We start from the raw sequence: 12,101 nt of genomic DNA on the forward strand, positions 1-12,101 counted from the left end.
AAATTTGAAAATAATCAGAAATCAGAACTTTAATATTGAGGGAGATGCCTTTTTATTAAATGCTAATATAGGACAATTTTTAAAATTACTTCATTTATTCAAGAATATTTGGCCATTTTGCTTCTACAGACTTCTTTAAATTTTATTACAATTTATGTTCTTAACATGCAGTTAAATTTTTGCCTTTTAATGTGTAGTGCTTGGCTTCAAAGCTGATGATGGAGTCTGTAGCTTGGTTCAGCAAAAGAAAGCAGAACTCTTGCTACTTAGCACTTAGGTTCACTTCTTACAATAAGTCTGAACATGATATTTTATAATGGGAAGAGCTACTGTGAAAATAAAATCTGCTTATTCAGTGGGTTTGCTTCTTGTATATAATCTGAGTTATGTCTACTCTGTTGATTAAAAAGATCTGTTTGCTATAATCTTTGCTCATTAAACTGGAAAAAAAGTGTCCATAAGAGATTGATGTATACTTTCCCTAATTTATTTTCATCATTATCATAACCATTAAATATTTTGTTTGTAAATACTGCTTACTTCTCCAGAGGCATAATCCAACAGTATAGTTTCATATATTTGAACAGTAATAATCTATTACCTTAAGATAAACAAACAAAACACAGCGAAGTGAAAAACTTGTATGTTACCAATTACGTTTGCTTTCTTAATCTTTTTATTCTGTGAAACTCAGCTACACATTTTTCAAGTGCTGAATTGCCTTTAATGAAAGAAAGCATGTGGATAAGGTTGGAGACTTGAACAGAAATGTGTTGTAACTGCTGATCTTGATTGGCAGGTTAAAAATCAAGGCCAATCATGATGAATCGTCACCAGTAGATGTGTACAATGAAAAAGAAAAATCAAACAGCTTTGTAAATGAGTGAACTGCCGCAGCTTCAGTTAGTTTTTCTGCCTATTTTTATAATGAAAAGTTTTTGACAATATAGTAAAGTTCTATTAGAAGAACGTGATCACTCAGGATTATAAAAATTAAAAAAAAACCAACTGTGGCCATTAGTGAAGAATCTAGAAGAAGAAGTGGCATCTTTCTTTTTGTTATGGAGTGATATACTGAAAATTAAGAACATGCTAAGTAAGTTAGATAATGTGCCCAATAATTTGAAATTTAATATAACATTATGATTTAGATTGAAGAAATGCAAGACAAATGCAGAAGCAAAAGTAGATTCTTTATGAGGAGTAAGAATTAAAAATAGCTCATCCTTCCCTAAGAAATTGCTGTGGTCATTAAGACACATACCAATTATGACTGTTAGCTATACTTTCAATAATAATGGCTTGTTGAATTCAACATTAATTAAGTTTAGTCAGTTAATTTTGGAGCACAGGAGAAGCTGGTTCTGACCTCAGCTGCCCTACATTCTAACACGAGCAAAACAAAAATATATTTCAGCTCTGATGGAAAGCCGTGTGTCCAAAATTATCCTGGCCTCTTTTTTTGTTTTTGTTTGTTTGTTTTCATTTTTGTTTGTTTGAAAACATGATTCCAAATGAGTAGACGTTGTTCCACATTATAAGATGTTTTTCAGTGAATCATCAAGAGAAGTTTCAAATTATTTATCTCTACTTGTCCTCAAAACAGTCTTTCACTTTATAAGCATAGTGCACTGTACACTGTGAATCCACTTGAAAGACATATTTTTTTTTCTATTTGCAAAATACTAAGGGCCCTGATTACTCACAGGGGTATAAATACTGCTGCCCTGTAATACCTAAACAAGAATAAATCGGAAGAACAAGCACATTTTGACCATACCGTCTTACTGCATTGTTGATAGTTTCAGGAATTCATAGTGATACAATCAGCATTGCTTATTGTGTCTCTCGGTCTTGAAGGCTGAAACTGGTGTTTTGATGTAATGTCATTGGGAAAAGTATTTATTTTTACAATGTGTATATGCAAATGCTATTTATTAAGTAATAGTAGCAACAAGAAATCTGTGGTAAAAATTGTAGTTAGAAAATTTAATATTTGTTTGAAAATCGTCTCATTTTTTCTCTGATGAATGCATCACACAAAAATATTGTGTGTGGATGATAAGATGATTTCAGCTTTGGTCAGTTATACCAGTCAGCTACCTCCACAGGGTAAATTTATCTGCTAAGCAGAGAAGTTATGTTACCAGCTTGCAAGTAAATTGAATTTAAATTCTTGTATTTTTGATAGGATAAGCTAGAAATGCTTGGCTTTTGTACCATGCTGTAGCTATTGTAGTAGCTATTTAGGACCTCTAAACTTAGAATTTTAGGCTTGAGTTATTGTGAATAATAGACTTAAGCAGTATGAAGCAATGAGTTTGTACAAAATATACAAATGATCAATTAAAACAAAAAGTAATCAAAAAGATTTTGATTTACCAAAAAAGTTCTGCTATTCTGTATTTTTTTCTCATAGCTCAGTATCTAAGGAAAATATTTGATATAACACTGATTCTTCTCAATAGCTTTTTTTTTTTTTTTTTTTTTTTTTTTTTTTTGGCCAGTAACTGTGGGACAGATTTATCAATTGCATAAATTCAGTAGACTTTTGACACCTTATGGTAGCTAGCAACTTGATCCAACAAATACAAAACTGAAGATAAAAACAAATTCCCTGCAGAATGTAGGAAAAGATGCAGTCAAACCAATGTTGACAACATCAAGTGAACTGTAACTAAAGTCCTTATGCTCTATCAAACTGAGGAATCAACTTCACAGACAACAAAAAAAATAAGAATCTTATAGATGTAATCACAATATAAGAAGAACTGAAGAGAACAATGGGAAAAACATGGCAATACACTTTTAAAAATGCAAAGATATTCCCTTAGTTCATCTTCAGCATCTTTGTCTTTATTCTGTTTTAGAAGATCGTGGTTTGTGTGAGATGTGAATTCTCCTATTTCTTTCCATATGTTCCTAGACCAAAAATAGTTTCCTCTCTTCATATGGATTTCTCCAAATAAGGAGTGAAGAAACTGTAAATTAACTTCTCATTACTACAGAACAAATGCATACTTCCAATATGCTGATTTGGGGGGAGGAGAAATGAGGAGACAGCTCTTTGGAAAACTCTGTTGAAATCTGTCTTCTAGAAATTTCTCACTTAATTACAGATTTTCTTTTATTTTTAAAATATTATTTATTTATTTGAATTCACACGTATGAAAGAAAGAACAAAAAAAAACAAAAACAAAAAAACCCACCCACATCTGTTTTCAACAAGTCAATAAATTAGTTAAACTAGATTTTCCAGTGAATTTCATTACATTTGTGAATCCTTCATTCTGATTAGAATATGATAAAACAAAGAGTTAGAGTGATCCTATCAAAAATCCCACAGGATGTCATAACATAAATAAAATAGTAGAGGTCATCAGATAGGAAGCTAAGACAGAAGTGCTGGCCAGAACTAAACTACACAGTGCTGTAAAAGAGATCCACAACAGAAAATGAAATAGTTTTCTTGGCTATTGTGCATACCTGTGGGTCTCAAAAATGATCTTTGGGAATGACAGATTCTACCTTCTCTTTCTATTTGAGAATTTCTTTGGCAACACTTGTACTTTAACATACAGGAAATACAACATCTGTAACTTGATGTAACAACATCTGTTGTCAGCTATTGAAGGAAAATAGTCTGGATGAGATACGCCAGATGATCCCAAATGACAGCATTTATGAGTCTTTAACACAAATATATACATTTAAAATTAACGACTTACATGGACTTTCACATATACTAGCATATTAGTCTTTACCATTCTCTGAAAAAACATTATGTGTGGATGGAATTTTTCTCTGATAGCTGTGGGGTACCTTTATTGAAAACAAATGCCAAAGTGTAATCTATTCAGGTAAATCTATTCAGGTAAATAAAGCCAGTGTTGGCTATAAGGTTGTTATACCCTAAAAAGTACAACAGTGTTTGTTGTTTTTGTTTTGTTTTGTTTTTGCTTACAAACTTCTCTAAATTAATATTCATATTCTGAAGCAGATTTTTTTTTTCTTGTTAATTCAAATGTTTTGAGCTTTACAGTCAGCCTTTTCCCCTGACACTTCGGCTTGATATTCTATTTGAGTTCAAAACCAGCATTTGTTTTATAACAGATCTTCTGCGGAACAAATAAGTGTTACATTCTTCGCAAGCATGGAGGTAAAAACAAGTGAAAACAAAATTATCTCTTAGCGTCTGTTATTTTTGTCATTTTGTCATCTCTCTGCACATCAACAAAAAACACTGACCATTTCATCATCATCTTTAGTCCTTTTTGTTGATGCTGCTACCTTCCTCTGGTCTCTTTGTCTTGTTTATTTTGAAACCTTCGTTTTTCAGTATGAACAACTCTGTACTTTTCAAGGTTTTCAACAGTAAATATTCAAATACATATTTTTGTTTCCCACATGTAAGATTTAATTTCTTTCTGATTGCATCTTCCTTTGCATGATTTGTTTTACCTTCTACCTTGAAATGCATGGAAGTTACTGTAAGAGCTTAAGGCATTTCTCCAATTTCACATTATTCTCAGATTGTTTTTGAGTAAAACTTGAAGACATAAATGCTATAAAAATGAATGTAAATAAGAAAATGATGTTACTTTTTATTACATGTCATCAGGTGGTTTTTGTTTGTTGTTTGCTTTTTTGGGGGGAGGGCTTTTGGTATGATTTCAGGCTCTAACAATACTTTGTTTTTGCAATTCTGAAAGTTTTTGTCTTTCATTTAGTACTGATTTCTCATCTCTGTTTATTTAAGGAATAAGCAAAGATGTACACATTCTAATTTGATAATAACTCAAAATTCTGAAAATAGAAAAGAGGAGAAGAATGCTGATACTGCACATTAGTTCTATTAAAGACTGAGTTTCCCAGACATGCTGCACAGGCTGCTTGAGTACTCTGCCCTTATACCTAGTTGGAAGTGGATAAAGAACAATTTAAAAAAAAAAAATTCCCTCAAGCACTTCAAGCATGCTTTGCCATCCTAAACTGGATATTGTGTATAAATCCTTATGATGACATATGCAGCAAAATTAGTTACATTAATATAGGCACTTACAGCATTTAGAATGATCAGTCAGATCTTGGTTTAGTGAGAAGTTATCAAATTAAAATGAAAGGCAAGTAGTATGATTCTTTAGCTGTGTAAAAGAACTGTTTGAGAAACTAGTCATAAATTGTACCAAATGCTGATATAATATCAAAATGTGTGCTGTTCTCTAATTTTCTCCTTGATAACTACAGTCATGTTTAAAGCTGTCCCCCTTTTGTGGATAAAACAGGAAAACAAACGGATTGTGAATCAACAATGACAACACCTAGCAATCAGCAAGCTCAGGTACTGAGGAAATTTTTGTTTTGTTTTGTTTATAAATTTAAATCCTTCTATTTATTTAGAAGGTGGAGTTATTAACTGCTATTAATCATAAAACAATTATCACTGTTACCAAAAAAGACCTAGCAAATACTTTCCTATGCCCTGAGAATGGGGAGATTTTTTATTCATACTTCTAAGTATGCAGTATAAAATATTTCTCTACATTTTTTGGAGAGTAAAAACAAAACATAGTTACTTGTTCTAAAATAAAAAACTGCGTTCTAGACTTTTCCTTCATCTAAGCAGTAGCTCTACTAGAAACTAAATAGGTGATACTACATGTATGATCTATGTATGATCTGTTTTTATAGTTGCTTGACACAGTGTTTGACTGTGATTTGATGGTCATGTATTTTATTTCTTTGATATGAAAGACAAATCTAATTATGCCAAAATTGGTCTACATTTACCTTATTTTAAAATTATATTATCACTGTTAAAGACTTCGTATAAGCTGATGACAAAACAGATTCTATTCTACATTTAGCATTTAAATTCTGTAGTGGCATTTACAGAGCATGTATTGTCTTCTCCTGGCATTTGTTAACATAAGCTGACGAGAACCACAATAACCTCTACTTGCAAACGTGTGGACAAATAAATTAAAACATAAAGCTTCAGAGCATGTGGGGCTGCACAGCCTCTGAAGACCAGGGCTTGGTACCTCCAGGCTACAGTAAGGCTGGAAATTTGGAGGTCTTTTGGTAATGAGCATGACTACTTTCTCGCATTGTTAGCAAGGTTAGTGATGAGTTTGTTATAAATATCTGTATCATGTTATGTTAATGTTTTCTTTTGGCATGTTACATTTTTGTTTGGTACAAATAGACCTTGTGGGTACCCATGCAGGCAAGCTTCAAGAAAGGAACCTGGATAGTCAACATAAAGAGTATATCTTTACTGGTTAGGATAAAGACATAATAACAGCTCCAGCAGAGGTCCAAAATGCTCTTTCTTCTGCAGCCTGCCATACTCTTGTATCTGAAGTTGTGAAACCTAAAAACTCTGAAGTACAGTCACCTATCTTGTCTACAACCATTTACAACTCACAGCTGAGTTGACAGCTGCATCCCATAAGAATATTGTTATATGCATATCACTAAATTTAACAAAAGTCATTGTAAACATGGATTGCATCATTCACTACTGTTGCTGATTCCTGCCTGTTGCTAATGCTAAGTTGTCATATGATACTAAGTACAGAAATAAAGACTTGCATTAATTTTGCTGAGTTCTAATAAGAATTTAATTCTCAGCTAGATTTTTGAATAAAAAAGAAGGAGAGGAGAGGGAAGGGGAGGGGAGGGTAGGGGAGGAAAACTGAATAATGTTGGTAGAAGATTTTTTTACCTTTTTTTGGTCAAAATCTTCCCTTATTGTGTAGGATAGTTTAGTTCATTCATAGGAGCTCTTTCTGATCGATGGCAGTGGAGTCTTGCCTAGTCCGTTCAATTCCACTTCACACATCTAAAAGCTCTTTTAGATTGGACTTTTTATATCCTAAAGTCAATTAAATAAACTCCTAGAAGTGCCTTTTCCTTTCCTTTGACTATACAGGAAGTTCATGTTGACTGGCTCATGTTTAGGTACTGTAGATACGTAAAGCTGTTTGAGATATACCACATAATGGCAAGATGCTTAGTTCTGTTTTCTATGAAACAGAATAATTAATAATACCTGCATATCAGCCTTTAAGATCTAATCTAAACAAGCTTTCAGCTCTGTAAACCACAAATAACTTTGATCATACTTTGCCCCCAGTAAGTTAACACTGTATGTAGGCATTCACAGTAACTGAGGTATCATGGATCTTCAAAGTTGTACTAAAGTACTATCATAGAATCAGAGAATATCCCAAGTTGGAAAACTCAGAAGGATCATTGAGGCCCACTCCCAGCTTCATGCAGCACCACCATTCAAACCATTGTCCAAATGCTGCTTGAACTCTGACAAGCGTGGGCACATCTGGTGAACAACACTCTTATGCTTTGATATATAATATACAATAGATATGTAATGTGAACTCTAATCAAACATGATAAAGCTTCCTCAGTGTCTAAATTCCCACTTTGCTTCATCTTTCTTCAGGTTTTACAACTCTGGAGTTTGAAACAACAGGATTATTATCACTGCAATAGCATATTTAGTGTCTGAATACAGAGAGATTTTGAAGAGCTTCAAACTGAAGTGAGAAAATTGTGCAGTTCGAAGAGGAGTATTATACTGTGCCAAAGTATACCTTAGCAGCTGCTGTTTCAGTCTAGGATTATACAGACAGGATGTTCCTGTAGAAAGAAGATAAAGAGGCTCAAGGTATGTTACCAAAAAGGAGCGGAGACACAACGGTGATTTTCTGGTGCCCTAACATTGATAGTTTTATGATCAGTTGTGGAATGTGTTCAATATACTGATGTCAGTAGATAATTCCACTTGAAATGGTAATGCCAGGAAATGTGTAGTTTTGCAGCTTGTATGATTGTGAAGATATCACATAGCTTGGTAGAAACTGTTCAGATTGAAAAAAGTGGAGGAGCTTGGAATCTCACCTTCATACAAAGAAGCTACTTTCTTTATAATGCACAATATTAAAAAATTTGGCATGTTATTAACCTGCAATCTTAACATCGGACAAGGATAGATGTGGTCTCTCCCACTTCTACTTCCTTTCACTTCTTTCTTTCAAGTATGCTGTTAAGTTTAGAGAAAGGAAATGTATTCCAAGACTTTTGAAAATGAAGAGAATAGCGCTCTGATGGAAAGAACAACAATATTTATATAAAACAACAATATTTATATGAAAGTTTAAGAGTATATGTCTGTGTCCTTAGCAAAAAGTATGTTACAAGAAAAGTGTGGTTAAGTGTGCCGAGGGAGGTGGTGGAGTCTCCTTCTCTGGAGATGTTCAAGACCTGCCTGGATGCCTACCTGTGCGACCTGCTGTAGGGAACCTGCTTTGGCAGGGGGGTTGGACTCGATGATCTCTGGAGGTCCCTTCCAACCCCTACAATTCTGTGATTCTGTGATTCTGTGAAATACGCTGCCTGTTATCTGAAGCCCCTCAAATAATGCAGTAGTCTTTGGTTGTCATAACAGCTGCTCTATCATTATTCTTATTCTAGCCAGTTTCTGAACAGATAAAATGTGCTTTCCTAACTCAGTAAGAGATCCATGAGTTATGTGATTATTTGATAAAATAAGCTTGCTGGCAATGTAACTTGAAATCTCTGCCTGTTATCTTTTTTTTTTTTTCTTTTTTTTCCCCAAGACTCACATAAGAGTCTGGAATAATTACCATTTCTTCCACTGATTCCTGAAGCAGAACATTATTTCAAGTTGCGAATGCAACTGGAATTATAAGCTAGTTCCCTTTATAATTAGTGATGCGTTGTATCTTGAATGGATGACTTCTGCCTTCTAAACTAGCTGCTTAGGATAACTGGGATGCATCCCTAGCTCTGTTCTGTGCTTTTCCACACTGTATCACAAGTACTGGCCAGCTATAGATTTAGATTGTTACAGTTGAACCGCATTAATTCAACCTCACATGTTAGGCTGCAATTGCTTTTCCTTCCTAACCCCCTTTCCCTCTAGAAATATCTTGAATAGAATGAAGGAAAAACAAATTTCATGTCTTTCTACTGCATCTATTACCAAGGGGAAATGGTTTTAAACTAAAAGAAGGGAGTCTTAGATTAGGTGTTAGGGTGAAATTTTTCACTCATGTGGTGGTAGAGTGTGGAACAGGTTGCCCCTACAAGTCTATGATTCTACAGTGGTGAATGACAACATGCTTTTGTTCCAGAACACCTAACATTGGTATGACTGTGCCACTGGGGATAAGTTTGACATGGTGAAGAACATCAAGCCAAGCTCTTGCCACTGGATAATCATTCCAGTGATTGTATCATGAATCCGAAACAAGGAATAGAAGTGGGTGTACAACCTGACAGCGCTCTCAGTAGTCACAAAAACTGAAGAGACAGAAGGAAACAGGAAGGGAGGAAAGAAATGGAGAATGGAGGACAAAGATGGATGAGAATCCCCAGAAGACCATAAAATGCTGCTTTCAGAATATCTCTAACATGATTATGAAATGAATGGGTGAGACATGGATTTTTCATGGGATATGTTTAAGAGAGTATGTACTTAGAAGAAGAAACCCCAGAAATATAAACATCTGTGGTTTTGTTTCTGCATAATCATGGACTACAAAATATGCAAGCAATATTTTGGAAAAGGAAAACTAGCAAATGAGCCACAACCCAAAAACCATTAGCAACATAGACTTCATTCTATATTTATTCATGGTTCTGAAATAAGAACAGATGCAGTATAATAATGCTCCTAGGAGCCCTTAGTTACAGGGTTTATTCTGTACCTGATGTTTGCACATAACTGATGAATTTAGTACAATTCTACGCCTGCTTTTCTAGGCTCACTGAATTTAAATGCAAATAAAGAGAAAAGTTATTTTATTTCCATGGTAATTAAAAAGTATTAGTGTTAAATACAAAGAGTGAACTTGATGTACCATGCAACAGTCCAACTTTACCAAGCCACCTGATTATTCAACCCAATTACAGTCTCCAGGCAGCCTGTACATGTCATTTAGAATAGCATCCCTAATGTCTTCATAGTACTAGACCATGTGAGGAGGAAATTCAGTTGGTGGTTGCTTGTACGTAAATGGAATTTTCAGAACTCATAATTCATAACATCCCGAATTTAGGAAGGTGATCTACCCTCCCTGAAGATCATAAGCATCATGATGTACTTACCATGCCCCAAACAAATGGAAGATAGCAATAATGCTGTAGTTCTGGCGAATCAATTAGAAATGCCATGTTGCTGTAGGGCACCTTTCACCACAATCTGCACAGCTTAGAAAGCAGTTCAATTAGACAGATAACACTGTCCAAAAATAAAATTTTCCAGCTGCCCAGTTTAAAGACCAAGTTTAAAATTTGTGTGCATCTTATTTTAAATTTGATTGTAACATAGATATGAGCTGAATAATATAAAAGTTTGTTTTAAATAAACAGTGATATATTCAATGCTTTCAAACATAAAGGACAATGTGGAAGAAACCATAAGATAAAAGTAAAAAAAAGTTGAAGTGAATTGTTTAGAGAGAAGTTTTTTGGGAGAGAATATTAATTTTTTTTTTTTTTTTTTTTTTTTTTAATGTTACTGACTGCCTCTTGTTGGTTAAAACATTTATGAAGTGGTAAAAATGACAGTAGCTGAAGTTGAAAGGTCTCAAAGAGAGTCAGTAACCTCATAACACAATAAGCTGGAAGAGAAGCACATTTCAAGGCCTTTTCAGTACTTTGTAAAATGTGAAACAACTGTAGTTATGAAGCTTTTATTCATAATTTCCTGCTGCTTGGGTCTGTTATCATCCAGTTGGGCTGACACTTGCAATAGTTTGCAAATACAGAGCCTAAGTGAATAGATGTAGGAAGACCTTCAAAATGACCAGACCTGTGATTCTGAACGCAAAAATGGCTCATGGTAGCTTTTGGAAAATTATATATTGTCTGATACCTTTCTATATGTTTAACTTCCTTCATTATTCCAATCATTTTTCTTCTTTTTTTTTTTTTCTTATAAAGACAGCTTATAAAAATACTAGTATGAGTATATTACAGAATATATATATATACATGTATACATATATATACAGTATATTGCAGAAATAAATAATAAACCAGCTGTGCATGTGTTCTAATAAAAACATAGGTGCATCTTGAAAGAACACTTATTTCTTCACAAATATCTGAAGCTGGCAATCAGTAAAGTGATAATGCTAGAAAGAAATTCATTATTCCCAAGAAAAAGAAGTATATTCTTGACTACTGCCACTTAAAAGTTACATTAACATTTTTAAACTTTTCCAAAATGAACACAAATATTTATATTACCACAATGAAACGGTAGCAATACCAGCACCACATCTAGTTGCAATTACTTCATTGCGTATTAGTAAAAACTAAAATCACTGCTCTCCTAAGGAGAAAAGATTTCTGTAATTACCTTTGCTGCATGGGCATAGCAGTGTATATGTCACTAACTTTCAAAGCCCCATCTCAATTTCAGTCAGTTGTGAGTTGGAAGTATTGAATATACTGAAGTTCTCAGGAGTTTCATAAGGATAGGAACTTGGGAACAGAAAACTATGTTAGTCTTATCAAAAGAAAGACTTTGGCGTTAATTCAGCCCATCAAAAAGGACAGGAAATGCACAGGGGAAAGAGACAAATGATGCAAAATGTATGTGGTGGCTGGAAATAAAAGAACCCAAATTTATTCAGTCGGTAAGGACTCCCAGTGCACTGCTGGGAACAAACTTGTCTGAAGACAGATAAAAGAAATCAATTTACCTGACTTAAATATGTTATTTCTACCCACAACTTACTTAGGAATTACTGCAGCAGCACTCACCACTTGAAAGTCAGCTATTTACCCCAACCTAGTCATTGATGCCATGTCTGTAGTGCTGAATGGAGCTGCTGGGGACAAACCCCTGGCGCTGAACATGAATAGCATTGAATAGCAATGACTAACAGCAGTACTGACTCTCCAGGAAATGTGGGTACTTTTTTTGAGAAGGACTGTTTCTACAAACACATGAAATTAGGTGGAAGGTGTCTAATAAAAATAAACTGAGTTCTGCTTAATTAATTCTGGTGCTCACTGAACAACTTTGTATAGGATGTATC

The 12,101-nt window shown here is 34.1% G+C and overlaps 1 long non-coding RNA gene across 1 annotated transcript; it reads left to right on the top strand.

Annotated features, from left to right (window-relative positions):
• Window positions 1-5,244: 5,244 nt before the first annotated feature.
• Window positions 5,245-10,314, top strand: LOC125688015 (uncharacterized). Its single transcript, XR_007374568.1, has 3 exons — window positions 5,245-5,341; window positions 7,469-7,693; window positions 9,183-10,314. It is a non-coding gene; the product is annotated as an uncharacterized LOC125688015 (long non-coding RNA).
• Window positions 10,315-12,101: the final 1,787 nt, after the last annotated feature.

Source organism: Lagopus muta, chromosome 1 (assembly GCF_023343835.1).
Source record: "Lagopus muta isolate bLagMut1 chromosome 1, bLagMut1 primary, whole genome shotgun sequence".
Lineage (NCBI taxonomy): Eukaryota > Metazoa > Chordata > Aves > Galliformes > Phasianidae > Lagopus > Lagopus muta.